General features: G+C 38.5%; 1 long non-coding RNA gene and 1 other non-coding gene across 3 annotated transcripts in view; both read right to left on the minus strand.

The window, feature by feature from the left end:
* LOC147584133 (uncharacterized) overlaps window positions 1–26,505 on the minus strand; it is a 35,621-nt gene that overhangs the window by 3,607 nt on the left and 5,509 nt on the right. For both annotated transcript variants that reach the window (XR_015245106.1, XR_015245179.1), the window contains exons 2-4: window positions 22,777–23,051; window positions 14,896–14,990; window positions 3,971–4,138 (exon numbers count right to left, since the gene is read on the minus strand). This is a non-coding gene — a long non-coding RNA (uncharacterized LOC147584133). The remainder of the gene's footprint in view (window positions 1–3,970; window positions 4,139–14,895; window positions 14,991–22,776; window positions 23,052–26,505) is intronic.
* On the minus strand, window positions 23,647–23,753 carry LOC112861788 (U6 spliceosomal RNA). Its single transcript, XR_003223686.1, has one exon. It is a non-coding gene; the product is annotated as a U6 spliceosomal RNA (small nuclear RNA).

A 26,505-nucleotide genomic window follows, 5' to 3' on the forward strand; every position in this document is an offset into this window, starting at 1 on the left:
TAACAACAACAATAATACCCGGGTGCCTGGGTGGCTCAGTTGGTAAGGTGCCTGACTTCAGCTCAGGTCATGATCTTTCAGTCTGTGAGTTCGAGCCCCACGTTGGGCTCTGTGCTAACAGCTCAGAGCCTGGAGCCTATTTCGGATTCTGTGCCTCCCTCTCTCTCTGCCCCTCCCCTGCTCACACTCTGTCTGTCTCTCTCTCTCAAAAATAAACATTAATTTTTTTAATCCAAATTATAATATGACTGTACAATAAAAGTTTAGTAATGGTTGGAACTCAGTGTTAATGACATGAAGACACATGACAAATGCAGAGAGAATAAAACATAGTTTTCACCAAAAAATAGTTTTCATAATTTTTCATTTCAACAAAAGATTTCATAACGAGGGATATATTCCTTATGAACTTTTTTTAAATGTTTGTTTATTTTTGAGAGAGACAGACAGACAGAGGGTGAGCAGGGGAGGGGCAGAGAGAGAGAAGGAGACACAGAATCTGAAGCAGGCTCCAGGCTCTGAGCTGTCAGCATAGCTGAGATCATGACCTGAGCTGAAGTCAGATGTTTAACTGACTGAGCCACCCAGGTGTCCCAATTCCTTATGAACGTCTGAATTGTTATTAGTGCCTCTACTGGGGTTTTATATACTTCTATTTGCCTTTCCTCAAGATTTGAACCTCAGAAGATATATTGTTGCTATTGTTAAAAAAGTCCAATATGAATGCTCTTGTCTCATTGTACCTGGCAAATGTTTGCATCATGTATAACAAAGAATTGACATTTACTTTTAAAATGAAGATATTTTGTGTTCTAGAAATCGAACAGCAATTGGCCAAAGAATCATTTATGGACTTGAAACGCCCAGAGTCTAAGAGACCCCCAAAAACAAACCACCAGAGTCCAGAGTCAAAGCTAAGCAGCAAGGGTCATTATTGCAGGTTCGAACCTGGACCTCTGCGCCCCCATTGCTGGTGACGCCAAGAGGCCCTGAGAGAGGTTTTTACACCCCTTTTATAGACAGGTACAAACAAGTCATGGGGAAATCAGGAATTTTCCACAGTTACAGAGCTGCGATTGGTTGGTGTTTAAAGTTGGACACTTAACAGTATTCGATTGGTTCCTGCCTTTAGGTCAGACCACAACCGGGGGTACGGGTATCACAATGATTGATCAGGAATACACGGATGTGCCAAGCAACAATGATTGATTGATCAGGAGTACACGGATGTGCCAAGTAACAATGGTTGATCAAGAATATACGGATGTGCCAGGCAATAATGATTGATCAGGAATACATGGGCGCGCCAAGCAATTGTACAGAAGCGGAACAAGCTGGTTAAGCTTGGTTAGGTTTCCGTTTCCCATAACTTAAGCTTTTAAGTTTCAATTTTCTCAGGCCTCTCAGACTGACTCTCTGGACATGAGGGCAGTAGATCACTCTTTTTTTTTTTTTTCATACTTAGTACTAAATTATTTTAAATGTATGGGAAGCTAAGCTAAATGAACCATAACTTTTCATTTTGTTGCAAGGAGCCTGACACTTACTGTTATGCCCAGAATTCATGATCCCCAAAGACCACTAGGGAGTTGAGTCCGATGCAAAAGCAAAGAGCCTTTATTCGAGCTAGCTCGAGCTCAATCCCCTACCTGCACCGACGCAGCGGTGGGATACCAGGGAAAGAGAGCGAGTTTCAAAAGGACAAAGGTTTTATTGGGGCCTAGGGGCAGTTGGTGAGGTAATGGCTATGACCTCAGCCGATTGGCTGGGGAAGGGTCCTGGGGAAGGGTCCGAGTCCTGTTAGGCAGGTAAGGGCGGGGGGGGGGGGGGGGGGGGGGGGGGGGGGGGGGGGTGTTACTCAAGGGGAGGAGGTGTGGTCAAGGTGAAGGACACAGAACAAGATGGAGTCGGCCGGCGTAGGCCCGCCCTTTCATTACAAGGGACTAATATTCACACTGTAATGAGTTGAACAGTGGTCCCCAAAAGATATGCCCACTTCCTAATTCCCATAACCTGTGAATGTGCCCTTATTTGAGGAAAAGGTGTTTATCGATATCATTAAGTTAGGGATTTTGAGATGAAAAGATCATCTTGGATTATCTGGACGGGCTCTAAATCCAGTGACAAGTGTCCTTATAAAACACACACATAGGAGAGACATACAGGGAGAAAAGGAAGAGGCAAAGTACCGTGGAGACAGAGATTGAAGTGGCCTTCAGCTAAGGAATTCTCAGAGCCACCAGAAGATGGAAAGAGCCATGCAGTGCACTGTCCCCCAGAGGCTTTGGAGGGAACAGGGCTCTGCCAACACCTGGATTTCAGACTTCTGATCTCCCAAACTGTGAGGAAATCATTCTTGTTTTAAGCCATTGAATTTGTGGTTATTTGCTATGGCAGCCTAGGAAACGAATACACTTGGTAAGCTGACGTGGGATGACAGTTTTCCCACAACTGCGTGAATGGACTAAGAATTTAGAGTTAACATTATCAAATGAGGGGAGATAGCATCATCCACATTAGAAAGGGAAAGAAAAAGGGAAAGGGGGGTGGGGGAGAGAAGATGAAGGTTGGTAGCCAGAATGTGAGCTGTGGGGGAGGGAACACTGAGGCTTTGCCAGGCGGCCAAGAGGAGTATGAACTAAAGAGAAAGAAAAACAATCACATCCTTTTTTTTTTTTTTTTCAATTTTAAGGAGTTACTTTGTCTTCTCATGTTCTACTGATATACCTTTGTGTTTATGTAATTAAATAAATATTTTATCTCGGAAACAGCTTTTCAGAGAAAGTTCTCGGATGAGATACAATCTTTTGATAATATTCCCATTGGAAATAGTTAAGTTAGAAAGATGTGAAGAGGAACAGAATATGTGACCCCAAAATATATCACTTTGGCATAAGGATTATTTTGACCTGAAGGCAATCAAAACCCAGCAGATTGAAGAAAAACTTTTTACCTCTCCCTTAACTACCTAAAGGAATTTAGCTAGGGGGCCTGGTCTAGAAACAGAGCTATTACCACAGATTATGTTTATCTGAATGACCTTCCCCTGTGGCAGGGCAAACATCTAATTACCAAACATCTATTCTTCTACAGTCCTGTGAATTACCCTCCTCCCCTTTGAAGCCCCAGTCCTTGGCTCAGGATGGCATAGAAGCCTCAACTGCCCGACTTGCCCTTGGATCTGTATTTTTATGGGGCTCCTGTACATATGAAATTAAAGTTTTGTTTGTTAATCTGTTTTATGCCAGTTTAATTCTCAGACCAGCCAAAAAAACCTAGAAGTGTACAGGGAAAATGTTCCTCCCATGCAGATGGAAAAGTCTAAATGAAAACTAGTATCTTAAGTATGGAGACATGCAGAAGTCAGTCAGCATATTGGGAAGATAATGAGATGATGGCAAAGAACAAGGAGTCGCCTAGGAAAAAAGCCTTAGACAAGTTCTAGGAGTTGGGGTTGTGGAATTGTATAAAACTCCTGGACACGGAGTCCATTTTGAGATAAAGTTCCATTTTCCTTTCTAAAACAAACGCTAATGAACTCCTTGAACCGGGCAAAAAGACCCTTGAATGGTCTAGAAGGGTCACTTGTTTCACAAGCAATTGTTTGTAAAGTCAGTGGGGCATCCTGATGATCCGACTGCTGACTGTGGGCTTTCTGAAGACTGAACAGTTAAGAAATGCCTACCAGGCACGGTTTTGTTTGTTAACACCAATAGAATAGTCTATCAATGCGTAGCCAAAAGCAACTTAGCTTGTTAGTACCAGCCGACATTTTTTTCTCTTCTTTTACGCAAGTCATGTAATTGCCCCCCTTCCTCTTTTTCAGAAAAACTCTTTGCTTTCACCCCAAAAGTGGGGTACTGTGGCTGCTGGAACCTCTGCTCCCGGAATTGCAAACCTGAGACCTCAAATAAAGACCTTTGTTCTTTTTGAGTTTTGAAAATTCTGAAAATGGAAGACGTTCACTTACAGTTCCGCAGCACAGATACCAAACTCGTAGAGGAAATAGGCGATCCATTGTGAAAAAAGGCAGGTTTTTTGGCAAAGGCTATGAATTCCTGTAAATCCAAAGCGATCTCTACACTTTGTGGGAAAGGGTAGGAGGTGGCTCTGCCCTTTGAGATGGTCTGGTTTTATTCTGTTGCAGGATGAATGTGACAAAAACAGATGTTAATAATCAGAGAGAGCTGAAGTATCCAAAGTTACATGTAAAATAGAAGCTTAGGACACCTAAGAAAAGAGACAAGAATTAAGTTAAGTGTTCTTACCACAATCATAATAATAATATTCAAAAAATAAAACTTGAAATGCTGTACTTATTTCGAAAGGGTTTTAATTTCTGATAGTAATTTGCAGAGTACTTGCAAAAATTTTTAATAAAAACTTAACTATAATTCAAATAATAGTTATAATGCATTAGATAGAACATAACTGATATACTAAAGAGAGAAAGATGAGAATTAACAAAGTGGCAAACATTGTACAGTCTCCCTGGTCCTCATGCAATTGTTAGAATTTTAAACTTATTTGATTTGAATATTCTATTAAAAAATTCTTCAAGAAGGGGTGCCCGGGTGGCTCAGTCAGTTAAGCATCAGACTTCGGCTCAGGTCATGATCTCACAGTTTGTGGGGCGGGTCCCACATTAGGCAGTGCATTAGGCTCTGCCCTGGTGGGGAGCCTGCTTGGGATTCTCTCTCCCTCTCTCTCTCTCTCTCTCTCTCTGCCCCTCCCCCATGTGCGAGCATGTTCTCTCTCTCTCTCTCTCTCTCTCTGTCTCTCAAAATAAAATAAATTAAAAAGCAAAACAAAACAAAAAAACAAAACAAAATTTCTTTAAGGATATCTATTATTCTTCATAATTAGTTGGAAGGCTGTTTAAGGTACTGGTCCTCACTGAAATACCTCAAATATAGTTGTTAAAAGTCTCTGCATACAAAGTTTCAGTAAACTTAAAAATAAGTTTTGTAAAATGGTTATTTTACACCTAAGATCTGAGGATGAAATTAAGTCCTTATTTAAAGGAAAGAGAAATATGTTCCAGAAATATTTTGAAACTTCCATTTCAAAATTAATTCAAAAAATAGTATTTCAGGTTGGGAGAAGAATAAAATGATAGGTAGAGGTAACATTCCTGAAATCTGTTGTGGTCTTTGAGCATTCTTTTTACAAGAACTTCAACAAAGAAAACTGGAGAGGTTGGGAATTCCTGCCAGGAAAAACAACCATAGGAAAAAATAGAATCTCTAATTTAAAATTCTTCTGGTCCCAATTAATCACATATTATAATTGTAGATATCAGTTCTAAGAGTTGGTTATATTTTCTGCCACGCTTTTTTTTCAAGAAAAGAAGTGGAATATAGATTTAACGATTTTGTGTTAAATTCTATCAAATCACTCCACTCTCTAATTAATAGCTTTGGGGAAGAAGTGATGATTTTTCCAGGACTCTCTTAAGAAAAACAGTGGAGGTGAGTCCTTAGCTTGGTCAGGATGGGGGCGGGAAGGTGGGGCTGGGAGTGAGGCTCAGCCCCGCCCCTTTGGTCTCATCTAATCAGCTCGGAAAGTATTGTGTGGCCCCACCCCTGTTTGAGAAACATTTGGCAGATTTAAGAGAATTATACAGTAAGCTTACTAAAGTAACATTACTTTTAATGAAATCATTTACATGGATTCTGATATGAAGTATGGTGAGGGGCATAGATTTCTGTCCAGTAAGGGATCTCCTGAACCATAGCCATTATAATGAGTGAGATAATTAGCTCTGTCTTCAATTTAGGCTAATTCTGAAAAGGCTCAGAATGTACGGAACAGTTCCATCCATGTTGCTGCAAAACTCCGTATTTCATAGTGTTATGCTAAGTGAAATAAATCATACAGAGAAAGACAGATACCATATGTTTTCACACTTATGTGGATCCTGAGAAACTTAACAGAAAACCATGGGGGAGGAGAAGGAAAAAAAAAAGTTAGAGAGGGAGGGAGCCAAACCATAAGAGACTTAAAAACTGAGAACAAACTGAGGGTTGATGGGGGGTGGGAGGGAGGGGACAGTGGGTTATGGGCATTGAGGAGGGCACTTGTTGGGATGAGCACTGGGTGTTGTATGGAAACCAATTTGATAAATTTCATATTTAAAAAAAGTAAAAAAAAAAGAAAAAAAAAAAAGAATGTACAAAACAGCCAATTTAATGACCAGAGGTCTCCAGCTACCCAGCTACAGGTAACAGAATTTAAAATTCTCTCCCTAATAAAAGAAAAATAAATATTAAATTCTATATTTGAATGAATGAATGAATGAATGAATGAATGAAATACTCCCTTGTCTTTTATTCAGAGTTTAGAAGTTTAAGAGGTTTCACATAAATATTTTACTTAAAAATTTTTTTCCTGTTCAGTAAAATCTGCTGTTGTTAGAAAATTATTTTGATCAATTTTTCCCTCATCAAAATATTTTCTAAACATTTACTGCAAGTTTCTTCTTAAATATTTCTGGTGACTCAATGTTTAGGCACCAAAGCAGTTTTCTACCTGACATTGGGGAGTAAAAATTAGGTTGAAAAAGTTGAAGTTTAAAAAATAGGGGCGCCTGGGTGGCTCATTCAGTCAAGCATCCGACTTCTGCTCAGGTCATGATCTTGAGGTTCGAGGGTTCAAGCCCCATGTTGGGCTCTCTGCTGTCAAGCACACAGCCTGCTTCAGAGCCTCCACCCCCGTCACTATCTGCCCCTCCACCCCTCTCTCGAAAATAAAAATACATTAAAAAATAAAATATTAAAATAAGAAGAAAAAAATGAAAACACCTCAAAATATATTTTAAAACTTCTACTTCAAACTTACTCAAGAACACAACTTCTTGGTCATCAAATCATGAAAGAAAGTCTCATTTTTTTAAATATGTGAAGGTATTTGAAAAGTCTCTTCACTGCTTCTCAGGGTCCTCAGTACCCGCAAAACCCAATAATTTTGTTTATGTATTTTTACAAAAATAGTCTCTATTAGAGCCATGTGAAAAAAATTTTTTTTTCTTCTGATAGAAAACCAGAAAGGTCGGTAATTTCTGTCCTGAGAAATGACTGGGGCAATGTTCCTCCTCACAGGAATCCTCAGAAACCCAACTGAAAACATTCCAGAAATGTGTCAGTCCCAGGAGGGTGGGCCACTGAGGCTGGAAGCACAAGGTGTGGAGCCAAGGCTTTGTGCAAAGGCCTTGAAAGGCACCTAAGAAAATCACAGGAATGCAGCCTTTAACACGACTTCCTTGTAAAGACAAATTTCACCGTCTATGTCAGAAAACAGCGTTTCTTGGGATATTTCCTCTCATGTGTTGAACGAAGAAGTTTCTCTGCCTTCGCTGTCCTGGGTAAGCCACCCGGTGTCTCCTGACAAAAGTAACTGCGTACTTAATCTGTCAAGATAAGGTTGAGGAAAGTGATAAAAACAATTTTTGTAATGTTCCTTACCAAAATTCTTTCAAGAAAAAAATGGTTGTGATCAAGATGTTTTTGTGGAATGTCACCAGTCCACTGGGACCGGCAAGAGCAGGAGGGCTATAGGACACCAGAGTACTGCCTTATTTTCTGATTTTCGTCCCCCGACCCTGCAGGTGCTCCCCATGTTCTACTCTGTCCATTGCAGTGAAAAAAAAAAGTGGGAGATCCTTTAGTGCCTCTGTTAGTAACAATTCCAATTTATTGATGGAGACCGTGATTTTGATATAATTCTTCTCTTTGATTTACCTCCAAAATCGTTGCATGTCTTAGGCGTCTGCAGGGACACGTATACATTTCTTGGGCAAATGGGTCACATTAGTATAAAATAAACATAGGAGACCTTTAAATATATTACCTCAGACCAGATCATTTTTAGTTTAATTTTCTAATTATCCTGAAATGTTTCTCCTTTTACTCCTTTAAGCCTTACTTAGGGGCGGTGGGGGGGGGGGGCACCTGGGTGGCTCAGTTGGTTAAGCCTCGGACTTCAGCTCAGGGCATTATCTTGCAGTCTACGGGTTCAAGCCCCACGTTAGGCTCTGTGCTGACAGCTCGGAGCCTGGAGCCCGCTTTGGATTCTGTGTCTCCCTCTCTCTCTGCCCCTCCCCCTCTCTCTCTCTCTCTTTCAAAAATAAAAATAAACACATTTTTAACTTACTTGGTTCTTAGAGTTCTTCTTTTGTCTCCCTCTGTTCCTTTTTTTTTTTTTTTTTTTAATTGATGATAACAATGTCTCTCCTCTTCAAGAGAAGATGTTTATTTTAAACTTTTGGAAAGTTTTAATGTAATTCTTGTAAAACGTTTTAATTTATCAAAGGCCGTAAGATGTTTATTTTAAACTTTTGGAAAGTTTTAATGTAATTCTTGTAAAACGTTTTAATTTATCAAAGGCCGTTGCCACTAAATGATGAGCAGAACTGGCTTAGTTTGAAAGTGTCAGGCATACTTTTGAGGGTTGACTGCCCAGGAGTTCCCACACTTCACTCAAGCATTAAAAGGAAATCATTGTTCTGGATCCTGCTAATGATTAGAGCCTGTTAACCAAGCCACCCCTATGTTTCATGGCACAAGTGACTCTATACCCCCGGCCTCACAAAGAGCAGTTTCTAATTCTTTAGTCATCATGAGCAAAGCTGGCTGGCCAGAGACACACTAAACTATTTTTCTAAAATAACCTCTCATGTTCTTCACTGAGGGGAGGGAAATTTTGCCTGGTGATGGGAAGAGATTTAAAGCACTCCTGCGTTATGATTCATCGTAACAGTAAACCCGGTCATTCGAAACCTAGAAGGTATACATTTCTAAAACGATCCCTGTTATGATCTTCTAAGAAAATTTTGAGCTTTTAAAATGTATTGTGTCTGTTTCGTTTGATATCATCCCTTTACTATGTGACCGGTCTGACATACCTTTTCCTTCCTTCAGAGTGGATTTAGTGTTTTCCTCCTTCATTTGTTAACTTTCCATTTGCTTATTTATTTAGAGACAATGTCAAACATGCAGAAAGTTGCAATAGTAAAAAAGCATATTTTTTCCTGAAATTTTTTGAGTTAAATTGCCGATATGACTCCCTCACTACCTGAGTACTTAGTGTGTACTTTCTACAAACCAGAACATTCTCATCCGTAACCATGACGTCACTATCCAGGTAAGTAAATTGACACTGCTGCGTGACTGTCATCTAACTCTCCAACTCTTCCAAGTGTCACCCATTTTCCCAATATTGTCCTTCACAGCAAAACAACCTGGCTTAGTGTCCCATGCTTCATTTCATTGTCTTATCTCTTTAGTTTTCTTCACTGTGGAGCACTTCTTGAGTCTTGACTTTCATGACCTTAGCGTTTTGAAGATTGTAGGCCAGTTATTTGGTAGACTAGCCCTCATTGTGAGTTGTTAGTCTGATGTTTTCTTATGCTTAGGTTTAGGTTTGCACCTTTGACACGAATATCAGATACGTGTCTGAATATCTGATATTCGTGTATCACGAATACAGAAGTGATGCTGTATTCTCATGGCATTCTATCAGATGGTTCACAATTTCAATGTGTCCCATTAGTTGGCAGTGTTAGTTTTGGTCACTTATTCCTGTCTGTCAGGCTTCTCCACTGTAAAGTTACACTTTGTAATTTTGTATTCCCACTGTAATTAATAAGTATTTTTGTAAGGAAGTATTTTGAGACTATGTAAATATCCTGTTTCTCATCAAGCCTTTAATATCTCCATTCATTTATTTATTTCAGTCTGGACTCATGGATTCCTACTTTTATTCAGTGGTCACAACCTGTTACTATCACCTTTTGTTTTGATGCTCAAATGGTTCCAGATTTGGCCAGTCAAAAGAGTCCTTTTGACATGTCTCCATACTTCATTGTGCATTTCTTTACTTCCTGGCACTAGATGTCCCAGGCTCATCTTATACTTTCCTTGCCTTAGACTTGGTGTCAGCCATTTCTCCAAGGAACCTTGGTTCCTTTTAGGGGAGTGTGATCTTTTCTTTAGAAAAGATCTTGGAGCTACATGTGCTGAATGTTATCGGAGTTTTGCTGCTTCCTGTCTTCAGTGGACAGAGCTAGTGAATATATTACAATTGTATTAAAATATATGTATTACATATACACATGTATTTACATCTATATTTCTGTATCTATTTATGTTGAAAACTATGGGTTCATGCTAATATCCCCAATTCCAGTCTAATACCATAGGGTTCCTTCAAGTTTTCTCCTTTTCCATATTCGAAACTGTCTTCTCAGGAATGAGAAACTTTAATGTATTTATTTGATCAACTCTTCTGGATGTCACTTATCTCTTGTTACCATTGAATCCCACACTCCCTATGCGATGCCCTCCTCGCTGGCTTGGGCTCCAACACTCCTAACTATTCCATTGTGCTTAGCTTGGTTGGGCCTTCACACCCTGCTCTGGGCCACCATAGGAGTCCGCTTAACCCCACTGTGGTCATCTATCTTGCTTTAGCTTCACCTAATGGTTTTTGTATTGATCTGATCAAGGAAACAAGAAAAGAAGAGTACCACTTTATTTTCAAGCATTTGCTAAATACTATTTACCAAGCTCTATATTATTTCATTTTAGTGACATTATGACCCTGAGAAGTAGATATAATTACTTTCTACACATTGGCACTGTGAAGATGAAAGAAATTATGTCATTTGCCAGCATCCATAGCCAATAAGTGGCAGATATGAGGCTGGTCCTATCTCTCTGACTATAACCAATATTCAAATTGGAAGCTGTGGTATATGTTATATATTTCATATCTTTTCAAATGTGTAGAAAAAATGGTTCATTTTTAAGGTCAATAATCATTATAGAATTTCTAGTATATAAATCTTTTGGGGATATGAATTCTCAAATGTCTCAATTATAAGCTGAGAAGAGCTCTCTCCATGTAGTATTAATTTGCTAATTAGGCACTTTGAAAAGATTGTACATAAAGAAAATGTTCCCTCATTAATGATGGCATTAAGGATTTCAAAAGGTATTTTATAATTTATACTATTTCATTTCACAATCTTACTTCTCTACTCTGCTTTGTGGCATATTTTAGTGGTTAAGCTTTTATGTACTGAATCATTCAAAATGCCTCTCCATAATTTAGGAAAAAAAAAGATATGAGAGAATGTTTCTCAGGCTGTTTGTCTCCTGTTAAATAATGGTGAACAATTGTAGGAACTTTTCTGAAATAAAAACATGGATTATTTGGAAGAGGCTGGATTTTCAAGCTCCGTTAAAAATCCATTATGATTTCATGGTCAATTTTACAGAAATTTGGCAAGTTTCCTGCCTAATCTAAATATTCTAAATTTCAAGGGAAAAACCTACTCTTTCCCTCTACCCCTGGGTTTTCACACATTTTCTCAAAGACGCATGGAGGCCTTTGACATTCCTGTGCTATTGTCTAGCTTATGTAATGCCTACTGTATGCTGGGCACTGTGTTAGGTAATTTACTCACATTATATCATTTAATCCTCTGCATCTGTTAGATGAATATCTTCTACAGATGAGAAAGTTGAAGTGTAATAATAAGCATGTATCAAGAGGCACCTGGCTGGCTCAGTCAGTAGAGCATAAGACTCTTGATCTCAGGATCCCGAGTTGAAGCCCCATGTTGGTTAAAAAAAAAAAAAAAAGGATAGCAGCACTCTCAACAATAGCCAAATTATGGAAAGAGCCTAAATGTCCAACAACTGATGAATGGATAAAGAAATTGTGGTTTATATACACAATGGAATACTACGTGGCAATGAGAAAGAGTGAAATATGGCCCTTTGTAGCAACGTGGATGGAACTGGAGAGTGTTATGCTAAGTGAAATAAGCCATACAGAGAAAGACAGATACCAAATGTTTTCACTCTTATGTGGATCCTGAGAAATTTAACAGAAACCCATGGGGGAGGGGAAGGGGAAAAAAAAAAAAAAGAGGTTAGAGAGGGAGAGCCAAAGCATAAGAGACTCTTAAAAACTGAGAACAGGGGCACCTGGGTGGCTCAGTCGGTTAAGCGTCCGACTTCAGCCAGGTCACGATCTCGCGGTCAGTGGGTTCGAGCCCCGCGTCGGGCTCTGGGCTGATGGCTCAAAGCCTGGAGCCTGCTTCCGATTCTGTGTCTCCCTTTCTCTCTGTCCTTCCCCCATTCATGCTCTGTCTCTCTCTGTCTCAAAAATAAATAAACGTTAAAAAAAATTTTTTTTTTAAATAAAAAAAAACAAAACTGAGAACAAACTGAGGGTTGATGGGGGGTGGGAGGGAGGGGACGGTGGGTGATGGGTATTGAGAAGGGCACCTTTTGGGATGAGCACTGGGTGTTGTATGGAAACCAATTTGACAATAAATTTCATATATTGAAAAAATAAATTAAAAAAAAGGATGTATCGAGCATTTCTTATATGTGAAGTGTCATACTATTGCTTTGTGCAAACTATCTCATTGAATTCTCACAACTATTTGTATATGTTGAATCTCTATAATTATTCCAACCCATGCTTCTGGACATCACCAATCCCTCCTTACCGTGGCATCCCACACTGTCTATGCAAATGCCCCCCTCACTGGCTTGGGGTACAGTATATCTAGACAAGCCACGAGATAAGGCTGACCAGAGTGGAAAGGAGGAGGAGTCTGATTAATTTCTCAGAATGGGAATGGTGAGAGTGATTCCTAAGTACTGACAAAACCTCATCAATACCCTGTTGTCTCTGTCATTACCTTCATCCTGGCACAGGGCCTGACCCATGTCATTTGTGTTTCTCCAGTTGTGATCAACAGATCAGTTTCTGGGCAGTGGCAGACCAGTGCCGGGAGACATTCTCCTCTGAAGAATTTTCCATAGGAAGGTGACTACCTATTTAACTCACTCCTCTCCCTCCTGCTCTGGCTGCAAAGGGCAGGACAGAATTGGAAACTTCCCTGATGCTCCCTCCACTCTTCTCCCCAGTTCCTCTCAGAGAGGGTGGGATGGGTAAGCCCCTCTGTTTCTAGCAACCAAATGCTGGATTCGACAGAGATGGAGACCTGGTGATTGGGAGCTTTTCTTTTATGTGTCATTGAGAGCAGTTTCACTGAACGAAAATTGTTTAGGCAACATCCCTACCAGGCCTGTAATGTTTATAAGTAAGTAAATGTCTCTGGCATTTTGTTTGAATGGGCTGGTTTTCTTCATCGTGCTCATAGAAAACCCAGAATAAACATGTTGCTCCCTACCTTGTTATCTCAAAGTGTCCTTAAACTTCCATGCATCAGGGGCGCCTGGGTGGCACAGTCGGTTAAGCGTCCGACTTCAGCCAGGTCACGATCTCGTGGTCCATGAGTTCGAGCCCCGCGTCCGGCTCTGGGCTGATGGCTCAGAGCCTGGAGCCTGTTTCCGATTCTGTGTCTCCCTCTCTCTCTGCCCCTCCCCCGTTCATGCTCTGTCTCTCTCTGTCCCAAAAATAAATAAACGTTGGAAATAAATAAATAAATAAATAAATAAATAAATAAATAAAAACAAAAAACTTCCATGCATCAAATTGAACCCCCAAACTGAAGATGCAAACCATCCCATTCCCCTTGCTCCTTTCCCAGGGCCTTCCCCTTGCAGTTTGGTACCCTCCCAGGAGGCCTGGAGCAGGGCAATATCATGAGAGCATTTGTGAGTACCTGAGCCCAGCACTGGAACTGCCCTGAAGTGTCTGGGCCTCAGTTTGGAATAGAAGCTGCTGGAGGTTGTCTGTTCTATGCACCTAAGTCCAAGCCACTCCTCATTCTTCCTGGGATGTGGAGGTGGGATGACTCACTTCTCTTTTTGAATTTCTTGCTGGGTGTGTTTAGCCACTTTCGGTCCAGACAGGTTGCCAGGAGTGGCTGGTTGTTGAGTTATCTGAGTCTGTGAGCCAAGTTCAGCAACCTGAATGCCTCATTTTTCAGAGCCTAGGAACATCTCTCAGCAGAGGATCAATGTTATCCTTGTTTGAGGACAGAATAAGCTCAGTGATTTCTGTATGATGACCTGGGAAAAGCGGTCTTCTTCACAAATTCCCCGAATGTACGGAGATACTGTTACTGAAATTTCTGAATATATTATAAATTTGTCAGTTTCTTCTTGCAGATCCATCAGGTTTTTTTTGTTTTTTGTTTTTTGTTTTTTTGGTTTTCTTGCTTCCAGTATTTTTAAGCTCTGTTATTTGGTGCACAAATAATTAGGATTGCTTTATCTTCTTGATACCTTCTTGACCCTTTATCATTATTAAGTGGCCCTCTTTCCCTGATAATATTCTACACTCTGGTGTCTAATTTGGTTGATATTAACATAACCACTTCCACTTTCTTTTGGTTAGTATTAGCATGGTATATTATTTGCCATCTTTTTACTTTTCAGCAATGTTTATTTATATTTATTGGGTGTTTTATAGACAGCATATAGTTGTGTCTTGTTTGTTTTTTATCCAATCTGGCAATCTCTGACATTTAATTGGGTCTTTTGGGCCATTTATGTTTGTTGCTGTTACTGATGTTTGTGTTTAACACCTTTCTTCCTCTTTTCTATTTGCTTATCTGTTGTTTGCATTCTTTTTCCTCTGATTATACTTTATGTTTAATTAACTATGCTTGTAATTGTGTTTTAGATCCTGATGGATTCTTAGCCAAACATTTACAATACACATCTTTAACATACTACAGTTATTATTATATTACAGTCATGGCAGTTTAAGAACTATATAAAAATACACTTCCATGTATAAAAATATCCCATCCATGCCTTGGTGCTGGTCTTGTCACCCGTTTTACTTTGACATAGGTTATAAAACCCACAAATATGTCCTTATTTTCACTCTAAGTTGTCAATTATCTCCTGCAGATATTTAAATATTAAGGGATAAAAGTCTTATATTTGTCTCTGTATTTACCATTTTCCAGATGTCCATCTGCTATAGTTTCCTCATGGTTATGGGACCTCTTTTAACATTTGCAGCGCAGCTCCATTGGTAATGAACTCCTTCCCCTTTTGTGGGCGAAAGTAATAAGAGAGTAAGGTGAATATGTATTTCACTTTTGCTTTTGAAATTTATTTCTGATGGGTAAATTGTAGATTGGCACTTAAAAAAATTTGTTTTAATGCTTTAAAGAAGTTACTTTCTTCTGTTGTGTTTTTTCCCTCTGACACGTCTGTTGTAATTCTTGTGACAGAATGAGAATAATGTATCCTTTTTCTTTCTGCTTATGATATTTTCCCTTTATCACTGGATTTAAGCAATTTGATAATGGTGGGACTTTGTATAGTTTTCTTCACGATTCTTATGCCTTGGGTTCACTGAGCTGCTTTAGATCTGTGAGTGTTATACCATTCACCAAATTGTGAAATTATCAGCTAGAATTTTTTCACAAAAAAATTTTGCACTATCTCAAAACCATGCACAGTAATTAATCTACAATAAAGTCAAAGATGGATAGGTAATGCTCGTGAGTACAATGCATTTAATTTGTGTACTTAAGACATATCACTCAGACTGATGCAACAATGGGTGATTTATTACTATGAACTGTAAATTGTGATTACGAACATCAGGGCTCAGGGGTGAAACAGTGGCAATGGCTAAAGAAGGAAGGTAATCTATACTGTATTCATTTTACATTAAAAATAATGGTTTTTTTCATACCTATTTTTGAGGGTTGCTATATCAGTTTAGAGTTTTCCTCCAACTTTCTGAAACCATTACAGAAAACAGAGTTTTTGTGTCATGAAAGGGGTGTCTGGGAAACATAACTTTCATTACTTAAACCAGCTTAGTTCAAGACAAACTCAGATGGTTTATGACCCTAGTGCCAACATGGTAGAAACTCATGGTACTGAAATGTCTGTAATTTTCCTTTAGTTAAAAAAAAAAAAAAAAAAAAAACACATTACACAGATTGATGAAGGATAAGATAACGGAGTTACTGATTTTCAAACCAGGTCAACTGTGATGAAAACAGTTTTAGTAAAGACCGGGAACTTTAGAAGATATACAGAAGGAAGATATAGGAAAAATTTTGGCACACAAGTATGAATAATCACTATATATGTGCCACTATAATTAGCAAAGAAAATGAAGCATATTCTGTGAATTCCAGGAAGGGGTCCCAGTAAGTTCCATGGGGAAATTTATTTTGACCACATCTTCAGTTATGAGACTGTGAATACAGGTCAAAATGGTGACACTGTTCATGAGGAATAGATGATTTTGTCATAAACTGTATGTGATGAGTATCTAACTGAGTATGAAGTTGGCTTTTTCATATTGACCCAGGCTGTGATACCAGAGCTGGCTATAGATGAGAGCAGGTGAGAGGTGGAAAGACAAGGAAGGCTCTAGGGAGGGACAATTGTTTACTTGTTTAAAAACTGTTCAGTATGATTTACATGAGATAGACTATGAAAAATAATCTAAAATATGGAGAAGTGTAGAGAAAAAAATGGAAGCCAAGACACTTTCTAAGTATTGATTCTGAAATCACTGATAGCAAAAAAGTTTGGAAAATTTTGCAGATGTGTTGGACAAAAGGAGAGAATTAGAGAGGGTGGGGAAAATGATGCTCTAACCCAACTGGAGCTCTCTGAACACAGCTTTGGGGTCAGGCAAACCTACTCCATGGAAGATGTTCATGTCCTCCAAAATTGAAAAAAAAGGAACATGAGAAACTTCCCAGAAATTGAACTTTAGAAAGATGCAACAGAAACTATGCCTTGAGTAAAAGAATCAATCCTAGAACAAATATTACATCATTCAAAGAGTTTTGAGCCTTGGGTGCCTGGGTGGCTCAGTTAAGTGTCTGACTCTTGGTTTCAGCTCAGGTCATGAACTCACTCTTTGTGGGATTGAGCGCTGCATCAGGCTCATGCTGACAGCACGGAGCCTGCTTGGGATTCTCTCTCTCCCTCTCTTTCTCTGCTCCCCCCAACTCATGTTCTCTCTCTCTCTCTCTCTCTCTCTCTCTCTCTCAAAATAAATAAATAAACTTACAAAAAAAGTTTTGAGCCTTTCACTTTGTGATAGAACTTTTTCTCCCTGTAAAAATAGATGTGATCAAGAAACTGGGGCGCCTGGGTGGCTCAGTTGGTTGAGCGTCTGACTCCGGCTCAGATCATGATCTCGCGGTCTGTGAGTTCAAGCCCCGCATTGGGCTCTGGGCTGACAGCTCAGAGCCTGGAGCCTGCTTCATATTCTGGGTCTCCCTCTCTCTCTGCCCTCTCCCGCTCATGCTGTCTCTCTCTGTCTCTCAAAAATAAATAAACACTAAAAAAAAATTTTTAAAAAAAGAGAAAAAAGAAACTGTATCACCATTTATCCCTTCAGTATAATATGTAATAAGTTTTGCTTAATATGAGTTATTTAGCTACATTTGATAAATTAAGTATAGGCATACTTCATTGTATTGTGCCTCACAGATACTGAGTTTCTTACAAATTGAAAGTTCGTGGCAACCCTGTTTACCAGCACCATTTATCACAGCATCTGCTCACTTCATATCTCTGTGTCACGTCTTGGTAATTCCTGCAATATTTTTAAACTTTTCATTATTTTTACACTTGTTATAGTAATCTGTGATCAGTGATCTTTGATGCTACTATTGCCCTTGTTTGGGGGAGCCACAAACCATGCCCATGTAAGAGCATAAAGTTAATCAATAAATGCTATGTATGTTCTGATTGCTCCAGCCACTGGCTGTTCCCCTGTCTCTCTCCCTCTCCTGGGGCCTCCCTATTCCCTGAGACACAACAATATTGAAATTAAGCCAATTAATAAGCCTACAATGGCTTCTAAGCATTCAAGTGAAAGGAAGAGCCCCATCCCACATCTCTCCCTTTAAATCAAAAGCTAGCAATGGTTAAGCTTGGGAAGACATGTTGAAAGCTGAGATAGGCCAAAAGGTAAGCCTCTTGCATCAAACAGTCAAGTTGTGAATGCAAAGGGAAGGTTCTTAAAGGAAACTAAAATTGCTCCTCCCGTGAACACATGAATGATAAGAAAGTGAAAGAGCTTTATTGCTGAGATGGAGAAAGTTTGAGTGGTCTGAACAAAAGGTCAAACCAGCCATTCCCTTAAGCCAAAACCTAATCCAGAGTCACCGAGGCCCTAACTCTCTTCAATTCCATGAAGGCTGAAAGAGGTGAGGATGCTGGCAGAAGAAAAGTTTGAAGCTAGCAGAGGTTAACTCATGAGGTTTCGGGAAAGAAGACGTTTCCGTAACATCAAAGTGCAAGGTGAAGCAGCAAGTGCTGATGTAGAAGCTACAGCAAGCCATCCAGAAAGTCTAGCTAAGGTAGTTAGTGAAGGTGGCTACACTAAACAACAGATTTTCAATGTGGATGAAACCACCTTTTCTTGGAAAAAGATGCTAAGACTTTCATAGCTAGAGAGAAGTCAATGCCTGGCCTCAAAGCTTCAAAGAACAGACTAACTTTCTTGTTAGAGGTAATGCAACTAGTGACTTTAAGTTGAAGCCAATGCTCATTTACCATTTTGAAAATCCTAAGGCCCTTAAGAATTATGCCAATATACTCCTGCCTCTGCTCTATAAATAGAACAACAAATCCTGAATGAAAGTATGTCTGTTTACAACATGCTTTACTGAATATTTTAAGCCCACTGTTGAGGCCTCCTGTTCAGAAAGAAGACTCCTTTCAAAATGTTACTGTTCAGTGATGATACACCCATCACCCGAGAACTCGGATGGAGTACAACAAATTTAATGTTTTCATCAGTGGGTGTCATCCATTCTGTATCTTGTGGATTAAGAAGTCATTTCAACTTGGGGCACCTGGGTGGCTCAGTCAGTTAAGTGTCTGACTTCAGCTTAGGTCATGATCTCATGGCTTGTGTGCTGGAGCCCCACCTCAGGCTCTGTGCTGACAGCTCAGAGCCTGGAGCCTGCTTCAGATTCTGTGTCCCTCTCTGGCTCTGCCCCTCCCCCACTCATGCGCTTGCGTGTTCTCTCTCTCTCTCTCTCTCAAGAATAAATAAAACATTTGAAAAATTTAAAAAAAGAAGTCATTTCAACTTTCAAGTCTTATTATTTAAGAAATACATTCCATAAGGCTATAGCTGCAATAGAGAGTGATTCCTCTAATGGGTCTGGGCAAAGTCAATGGAAAAACCTTCTGGAAAAGATTCACCATTCTACAAAAATGAACTACTGGGACCTCATCAAAATAAAAAGCTTCCACACAGCAAAGGAAACAATCAGCAAAATTAAAAGGCAACCGACAGAATGGGAGAAGACATTTGCAAATGACATATCAGATAAAGGGTTAGCATCCAAAATCTATAAAGAACTTCTCAAACTCAACACCCAAAAACCAAATAATCCAGTGAAGAAATGGGCAAAAGACATGAATAGACACTTCTCCAAGGAAGACATCCAGGTGGTCAACCGACATATGAAAAAACGCTCAACATCACTCATCATCAGGAAAATACAAATCAAAACCACAATGAGATACCACCTCACACCTGTCAGAATGGCTAACATGAACAACTGAGGCAACAACAGATGTTGGCAAGGATGTGGAGAAAGAGGATCTGTTTTGCATTGTTGGTGGGAATGCAAGCTGGTGCAGCCACTCTGGAAAACAGTATGGAGGTTCCTCAAAAAACTAAAAAGAGAACTACCCTACGACCCAGCAATTGCACTACTAGGCATTTATTCACGGGATACAGGTGTGCTGTTTCGAAGGGACACGCGCACCCCTCTGTTTATAGCAACACTATCAATAATAGTCAAAGTATGGAAAGGGCCCAAATGTCCATCGATGGATGAATGGATAAAGAAGATGTGGTATACACACACACACACACACACACACACACACACACACACACACAATGCAGTATTACTCGGCAATCAAAAAGAATGAAATCTTGCCATTTGCAACTACATGGCTGGACCTGGAGGGTATGATGCTAAGTGAAATTAGTCAGTCAGAGAGAGACCAAAATCATATGACTTCACTCATATGAGGACTTTAAGAGACAAAACAGATGAACATAAGGGAAGGGAAACAAAAATAATATAAAAACAGGGAGGGGGACAAAACAGAAGAGACTCATAAATATGGAGAACAAACAGAGGATTACTGGAGGGATTGTGGGAGAGAGGATGGGCTAAGTGGGTAAGGGGTATTAAGGAATCTACTCCTGAAATCATTGTTTCACTATATGCTAACTAATTTGGATGTAAATTTTAAAAAATAAAAAATAAAATTAAAAAAAAAGATTCACCATTCTAGATCCCATTAAGAACGTTGTGATTCATGGGAAGAGGTCAAAATATCAATGTGAAAAGGAGTTTAGAAGTTGATTCTAGCCCTCGTGGATGACTTTGAGGGGTTCAAGCCTTCAGTGGAGGCAGTCACTGCAGGTGTGGTGGAGATAGCAAGAGAACTAGAATTAGAACTGGAGCCTGAAGATGTGACTGAATTGCTACAGTTGAATGGATGAGAAGAAGAAGCAGCTTAAGGATGAGCAAAGAAAGTGGTTTCTTGGAATGTAATGTACTCCTGGTGAAATGCTGTGAAGATTGTTGAAATGACAACAAAAGATTTAGAATATTACATAAACTTAAGTTGATAAGGCAGCAGCAGGGTTTGAAACAGTTGATTCCAATTTTTAAAAAAAACTTGTGGGTAAAATGATATTAAGCAACATTGCATACTACAAAGAAACTGTTCATGAAAGAATCAATCAATGTGACAAACTTCATTTTTGTCTTATTTTAAGAAATTGCCACCACCACTCCAACCTTCAGTAACCACCACCCTGATCAGTCAGCAGCTATCAACAGTGAGGCAAGACCCTACACCAGCAAGATTATAACTCACTGAATGCTCAGATGATGGTTAGCATTTTTTAGCAATAAAGTATTTTAAAATTAAGGTATATACATTTTTTAGACATAATGTTATGATTTAGTTACACTACAGTATAAACTAAGTTTTACATGCACTGGAAAACCAAAAAACTCATTTGACTTGCTTTATTGCAATATTTTCTTTATTGTTGTGGTTTGGAACTGAACCTGCAATACCTCTAAGGTATGCTTGTAACTCCACTTTTTATTTTCTATAGGATTTAAGAGACAAATGGATAAAACATAATAAATCTATGTTAATAGGTTCACAATATATAAAGTTTAATTTATAGCATCGATAACAAAGGAGAGGTAGAGCTGTAAGGAAATAGAGTTTTTGTATATGACTGAAAGTAAATTGGTATCAATTCAAAATAGATTGTTATAACTTTAGGATGTTATATGTAATCCCCAGGGTAACCACAAAAAAGTACCTATAAAATATACACCAAAGGAAATGAGAAGGGAATAAAAACATGTAAATACAAAAAAATTAACTAAACATAAAGAAAAATAGTAATGAAACAAGGAACAAAAAACTGTAAGACATAGAAAAAACAAATGACAAGATGGCAGAAGTATGTGCTATCTTACCAGCAATTACTTTAAATGTAAATGGATTAAACTCCCCAATCAAAAGGTAGAGATTGACAAAATGGATTAAAAAATGATACAAGTATATGCAGTCCACAAGACACAAGAATGTGTAAGTGAAAGGATGGGAAAAAGATATCCATGCAAATAGTAACTAAAAGAGAGTGGGGTGGCTATACTAATATCAGATAAAATAGACTTTAAGTCAAAAACTGTCATTAGAGACAAAGAAAGGGGCACCTGGGTGGCTCAGTCAGTTGAGCCTCCGACTGGCTCATGCCATTATCTCACAGTTCATGAGTTCTGTGCTGTCAGCACAGAGCCCGCTTCAGATCCTCTGTCCCCCTCTCTCTCTGCCCCTCCTCTGCTTGCTCCCATATGCTCTCTCTCAAAAATAAGTAAACATATTTTTAAAAAAAGAATGTCAAAGGACATTATATATTGATAAAAGGATCAATTTACCAAGAAGATATGATAATTACACACATATATGCACCAAACATACCTCCAAACTATATGAAGCAAACATTGTTAGAATCAGAGACAGAAATAGATCTGCAACAATAGTAGGGAACTTCAATACCTCAATAATGTATAAAACAACCAGACAGAATATCAATGGGAAATAGAGGACTTGAACACCACCAAAGCGTCAAATACATCTAACAGACACATCGAACATTTCAACAACAACAGAAAATACTTTTCTTAAGTGCACATGGGTTGTTTTTCAGGACAGACCATATGTTTGACCACAAAACAATGGTTAAGAAGTATTAAAAAACTAATATTGCACAAAGTGTCTTTCTAATTACAATGAAACGAAACAAAAAACTAATAGCAGAAGGAAAACCAAAAATTCACAAGTATGTAGAAATTAAACACCCCACTTTAAGCAACTAATGGGTCATAGAAGAAATTGCAAAGGATATTAGAAAATATTTTGAGACAAATGAAAACAAAACACACGTTAAAACTTACAGAATACAATAAAAGACAATACTAAAAAGACAATTTATAGCTGTAAATGCTTATGTTAAAAAACAAAGATTTCAATTCAGCAACCTAAATTTACACTTTAAAGGGCTAGAAAAAGAACAATGTAAACTCAAAGCTAGCAGAAAGAATACAATGATAAAGATCAGAGAAGAGAATGATGTAGTTATTTTGGTAAGTGTTCATTTGGTTCTAAAAAGTACAGTATAGGAACTCAGTTATCATTTTCCTTTCTGTTAGAAACTCAACAATATGCATTCAATTTTAAAGCACTTCTCCAGGCAATGAGATATAATTATAGACAAACTAACCTGAAACAGAAATCGTTGTCCACTTTTTCTGGTTGAGCCTGGAGTTGAGAATGGAACAGAGCACAATTTTTGAGTTCAATTACCAGGACTGAAGTTTCACTAGAGAATAGGCCTTTCCCATTTGTTCTGTCATTTTCAGAGGGTGGCTTTAAATTATGTCCTTGGAGGTTTCCAGCTTGCCTCAGGCTCTGGGTACCACTCTGCAGCTTTACACACCAGATGGACCGAATTGGCATCACTGTTCTTGGTGAGAACATGTGAGGAACTTTCCATTCCTGTGAAATGAGAAGGGAACAAGCAGTTCAATTAAGAAATCAAATGTTTTGATTTTAGTTTGAGTATTTTGAATATGATGCACCAAACAGAAGGACTGCCTAACTCCTAACTCCTGTATAACTTAGGAAGAAAACAATGATTTTATGAATAATTTTATCAAAATTAATGATTACCCCAAGGAATCAAAATTAGTAGAGGGGCACCTGGATGGTTCAGTTGGTTGAGTGTCTGACTTCAGCTCAGGTCATGGTCTCACAGTTCCTGAGTTCAAGCCCCACATTGGGCTCGCTGCTATCAGCATAGAGCCCACCTTGGATCCTCTGTTCCCCTCTCTCTCTGTCCCTCCCCCTGCTCATTCTCTCTCTCTCAAAAATGAATAAACGTTTATTTTTTTAAAGTAGTAGAAAAAGACAAGAACAAGAAAATTTAAAGACCCGAGATAATTGAAATTTTGGAGAAAATAAGATAATAATGAGAAACTGAGCATAAGAATTCATAGCAATTTCAGAAGCACACCAAAAGCCAGTTGAATGGAAGAGCTCCGATCAAAAGTCCTTACACTACCCACAGAAGTCAAATTGTCAAAGTAGATCCTTAGAAATTATACACTTTACTTAATAGCGTGTCAGCCTTGCCCAGGGGCCATGCTGATCTTCTCTGCATTATTCCAGTTTTAGTACATATGCTGCCGAAGTGAGCACTGCTGTGTACTTAATAGCAAATTTTACTAATAATTAGTGAAGGATACAAGCAAAAAGCAGGCACAAAGATAGCGATATCTATCTCTGGAGGAGTCCAAACTATCATCTGTGCCTCCAAAAAATAGATTTTTGCACTGGGATATATTTTGTTTTCAGAATAAGAGATGAATATTCACTGTGTTGTACAGTTTGCCTGAGGAAGCTGTTTAAGTTCAGAGCCTCTTAGTTTTTACATTCCATCAGTTATACAGGGAACCTATGTGACTAACTTCTGTTCTCTGAGTTATGACCCCTAATCCATAAATTCCAGGTTAGTTTATAATAAGCAATGCAAAAATGCTCCTAAAAACATTCTTAGATGAGAACTTCTTTGGTTATCTTCCTACTTGTAAATTCCATCAGAGTGGAGGAGAGAGTTACAGAGCTATTTTTAATTCTTTATTATTGATTGATTGATTGATTGATTGATTTGCAGGGACCTGCATGAATTGCAGTAATGACAGTGGCAGGGAGAGTGAATTCACTGAGAGTGAATTAGAATATGTCAGAACATCCAGAGCTCCCCAGACACCATACTGTGCAGTGTGGAATGTGGCTTCTCTTAAGGTACTTGGGGAAAGACAATGACACATTTCTGAGCATGTATGAAAGGAACACTGGGCTCCAGTGAGAATGTTTCTGACCCTCACCTCTCTTAACCATCCTCTGGGCTCATAGTTCTTCATAATCTAGAACTTCTTTTAATATATCTTCCAGCTGTCATCTCTGTCTACACTGAGGATCAGTGGGGCACGCAATGCAAAGCAGGGAGCAAAGAAAGCTAAAGGCAGCAGGCATGACAGATGGGATGAATATACTTAGACTAAATTATAAATACAAATGATATATTGATCAGTTTGCATCTGATCAAATTGAAGCATGTTTCAATATATGCAGTACATCGGACTTGAGTGAGGCAGAAAATTATAAACAATGGGGGTAAATTAGAGGAAGCATTCATAGACACACAGATGTTCCAATGGCTCTTGATATTCACATTTCCAAACTTGGATTTTATATACTATCTTCTCAAAAGAACAAAACAATAAGCTCAATCACATACAAAAATATCATATATCATAAAGTTGATGCTTCATACCAGCCTAGGAAAGATGAAATGTTCAATAATTAGACTTGAGACTTGAGACTACTGGATAGCCCTAGGGAGGAACATTTCACTCATATTGCGTAGTTTACTGTAGAATAACTTCAAATAGATAAACGATTTAAGAGTTAAGGTTAAAATGTACTAAAGAAAATTAAAAGTTAAAAAAAAAGTTTTTTTTGAGAGAGAGAGAACATGCAAGCAGGGGAGAGGCAGAGGGAGAGAGAGAGAGAATCACAGAGCCCCCACATGGGGCTCGATCTCACGAACCATGAGATCATGACCTGAGCCTCAGACACTTAGCCAACTGAGCCACCCAAGTGCCCCAAGAGTTATTTAAAAATCTTTGTGTGAGAAATGTATTTAAAAGTCTGATTAAAAATGCACCCACAAAAAATACAGTTATCAAAAATTTATAATTAGCAATGTTAAAAAAACATAAAAAATAAAAATTGTAACTTATAGCTCTTACATATTGATGAAAAGATCGACATTATATATGGAACTATTACTTTCCCTCCAAAACTTGTTTCACCAATAGTTATCCCAGAATCTATGAATGGCAATACCATAACTCGAGTTAGACTGGGCCGAAAATCATCAAGTAATTATGAGCCTTCTATTTCTCTTCTGTTCATTTAAGGAAATTCTATTTACTCAACACTCAAGTCTGAATAGCATATGTACATACTATTCTCAGTCTCTGCATGGTGTTCTAACTGAGCCTGGGAAAGAAAGAGTCAAAACTCTTGATACTTGTTGAATCCAGTATAATAGGAAAGAGTATCAACTTGATATTTCTAGAAAATGTTTCCACATTACCATATGTCAAGCTTCTTTTCCATTAGCTAGAACTTAGGAAACATTTTCTGGTTTTGAATCCATGTTTACACAGCTCTAAACACTTAACTGGACTGGAATGAACCTAGTAATTATAACGAACACTAAACCTTGAGAATTATATGTCTAAATGATACTCTCAACTTCACAATAACTAGAAAACAAAAATTACCCCATATTATGACTAATTTGGTTCTTGTCTATGAACTAGATATTTTATCATGGAGCCCATGATAGTAGGCTAAATTTTCCATGGAGATCTAACTTAGGCATCAAATATCCTGTGATATTGTTCAGGTTTTGAATTTAAAAATCTAAGGGGATTCAGTTAACTAACTTGAATCCAAAAATAAAAAATTCTGGGGTGCCTGGGTGGTTCAGTGGGTTGAACATCCAACTTTGGCTCAGGTCACGATCTCATGGTTCATGAGCTTAAACCCCACATCTGGCTCTCTGCTGTCAGCATGAAGCCTGCTTAGGATCCTCTGTCCCCCTCTCTCTCTGCTCCTCTTCCACTCCCTCTCTCTCTCTCTCTCTCTCAAAAATAAACAAACATTAAAAAAATAAAAAATAAATCTAAGGGTATTCAGCATTAGAAAGAAAAATATTTGGGATAAGGAGAATAATACAATTAGAATAAATCATTCATATCTATATATGCTACACATAATTACAGTGGGTTTGTAAACACTTTAGAGAAATGCATTAAAATTTTTATCCTATATAAATATTTTAAAAATAATATGAAGCAACACATATTCAGAAAAT

Source organism: Puma concolor, chromosome A1 (assembly GCF_028749965.1).
Source record: "Puma concolor isolate L17-30 chromosome A1, mPumCon1.1.hap2, whole genome shotgun sequence".
In the NCBI taxonomy this organism is placed as follows: domain Eukaryota; kingdom Metazoa; phylum Chordata; class Mammalia; order Carnivora; family Felidae; genus Puma; species Puma concolor.